This window comes from Mus pahari, chromosome 4, assembly GCF_900095145.1.
Source record: "Mus pahari chromosome 4, PAHARI_EIJ_v1.1, whole genome shotgun sequence".
Classification (NCBI taxonomy): domain Eukaryota; kingdom Metazoa; phylum Chordata; class Mammalia; order Rodentia; family Muridae; genus Mus; species Mus pahari.
Window position 1 is genome coordinate 85,399,533 of NC_034593.1, and position 2,933 is coordinate 85,402,465.

The following is a 2,933-nucleotide window of genomic DNA, read 5'->3' on the forward strand; positions in this document are numbered from 1 at the left end:
CAACAAACAAAAAAGGCTGACCTGGAAGGCTATGTGAAGTCATAAAATGATACTAATGTATTCAATATTTAATTTTTACTTATTTCTACTTACATTGTGCCTCATACCTGTAGTCCCCACTCGGAGGGTCACTGGGCCCTCTTTTTGCCTATCCACTGAGCCATTTCTCCAGCCACTTCTTTTGTTTCTGAGATACTGTCTTCATGTAGCCCAGGATGGCCTCTAACACTGGATCCCCAGTGCTGGGATTTCCCACGTTTCCCTGTGCTTGACTATTCAATACTTATCTCTAACTAACTGAAACCACCATCTCCCACTCACTACAGTCTAATCGAAAGCAAAGCCTACTTCCTTTTTGAGATGATAGGCGTCTACTAAAGTAAATAAAAGAGAATCTGTTTCCTGTCAGACATTGTCTGTCTCTCCTTTTCTAACTCAAGAGACCTCATGTTCAAAAGTGACTTGGAACAACGAAACTTGGTTCTCTCTAAAGGTGGAAAGAAGCCCTGCTCAGAAGGGAGGACTTAGACGGACAGACCCCACCCACAGTTACTACTCAAGATAGCGAGGTGGTTAGGCATGGCTATCCTCTGCAGAGTTAGCATCTATTCCTTTAAAAGAAGGGGGCTGGTGAGATGGCTCAGCGGGTAAGAGCACTCGACTGCTCTTCCAAAGGTCCTGAGTTCAAATCCCAGCAACCACATGGTGGCTCACAACCACCCTTAACGAGATCTGACTCCCTCTTCTGGAGTATCTTAAATAAATAAATCTTTAAAAAAAAAAAAAAAAAAAAAAAAAAAGAAGGAAGGGAATTAAAGTCAACATGTGCTCTAAGAATGTAAACAAAAGCCACCTACAAAGAAACCTGCTCCCTCTAGTTACCAAGGCTCCCAAATACCATCCACAATAGCTTACTGCTAGCACCCCATTCCCTGGGTGTCTCAGAAGAGCACTGCAAACAGAAGAATCCACAGCAGACAAACCCTCAACCTCACACGCCTCCTCCCTGTGCTTCCACAACACTCTCTACACACTAGATAATCCCTGATGCTCAGATCCCTGGAGTGGACCTAGCTATAATACTAGCAGTCAAGGTTAATTTCAGAATGGTTATTTTTGCCTATAAACCTCTAATATTCAATTTTGTTAAATGTGATTTGGAGAATTATGTTTTCAGTCTATTTTGAGCCAAAAATGATTCTATACCTCTGAAACACTACAACAAATTATTCCACTAATCAGGGTAAACAGAACCATGTTAACTGCCAAGCTCTTTCCAGGTTAAAAATGCATGTTTTCTTCATGATCACTAATCAGGAATCCATATTCTCAACAGTTATTCAAATGTGTACTTGGCATATGTCCCTTTGGTTTCTTCTAATTTGCAATAAAGCAATCAAGTCTACGTTACCCATTACCTACCCCCAATCCCTCTCTGCGTGCTTATTCCTCTCCCACTTTGGGGAGACAGGGTGTAAGCAGGCCTCCACCCTGATACATCACCAAAAATGACCTCGCCTTCTGACCTCTGGCCTCCCACGCCCAGTCCCGGGATTGTAGACACGCACTATCACATCCTATCTAAAAGATGTTTAAATATTGTTTTTTGCAGTCCTGGGGATTGAGCCAAGGACCTCATAAAAAGACATACAAGGGACTACAGTACAACACATCTCTGTGGTCCATGTTGCCCATGAGTAGGTCTCACTGTATTGCCTAGAAGTCTCATCTGAGACTCCAGCGACCCTCTGACTGGGGGTTACAGGTACGAGGCACAATGTTCAGCTGTCTAATTTTTGTGGTTTTGAGACAGGTTCACACCGTGTAGTTCAGGCTGGCCTTGAACTCATGTCAATCCTCCTCCTGTAGCTCCTGACTGCTAACAGGCATTGAGTACCGTGTCCAGTTAAATAAACACATACATACACTTTATGCTAGAGACCTGCCCCAACCCTTTCTCAAAAGCCTAGCACTTTTCAAGTGTCTGAGCAAGGGGAATGTGGAGTAAGGGAGAGGGGAGGTCAGCAAGGGGCCTGGGGTGGCTCCTTGCTGTGGCAGTGATACCTGCTCCCTTTGTCACCTGAGCACTACAGGGCACAGACTCCATGGCCACACTAACAGAAGCAGCAATGCACTCACACTCAATCTAACAGGGACAAAGCTCCTCAGGCTGGTCAGTCTGCCACACTCCTTTGTTTTTGACAGAGTGCTCAGTGCTACAGAAAGCACCAGTGTCTCATGTGACACAGAAAATTTGACCAAATTTTATATAATTTAAAGAGTTTTAAGCTTGATTTTATATAAACAGATGTTTGGATGAAAGATGTTGTTACAACGATAAATAAAAATTAATTTAAAAACTTTTGAAACGGATCCTCCTGCTTGCAGGTTTATAAAGTCCAGCCAATATATAGTTTCCATCTCAAGATCAGAGACTCGGAGCCCAGAAGCCCGTCTCTGGCCCCCTTCTGGTGCTCTGGAAGCACAGCCTGGAGGGTGCTGCTCTGCACACACTACCTGTCAGCAGCAAGGCTTCTCTTCCAAGTTTAAGTCTGGTGTCGATGGTTTTCTTCTCTGCACTTCTGCCCTCCTCTCCCTGTGTACGTGCAGTGCCAAAGGATGAACCCAGGGCTTCCTTGCACACTAAGCACCAGACTTTAGCACTGAGCTATGTCTTCAGGAACTCCTTGTTAGGGTCTGAGTAATCCTGCAGGCCTGGAACCATGTGGGCCAGGCTGGTTAGAATCCCAAGGACCTGCTTGCCTCTGCTCCCCAAGTGCAGGAGAACTTGGAGAGCCTGTCATCACTCCATCTGGTCATTTCCATTTTTGTTTTGTTTTGTTTTGTTTTTCGAGACAGGGTTTCTCTGTATAGCCCTGGCTGTCCTGGAACTCACTCTGTAGACCAGGCTGGCCTCAAACTCAGAAATCTGC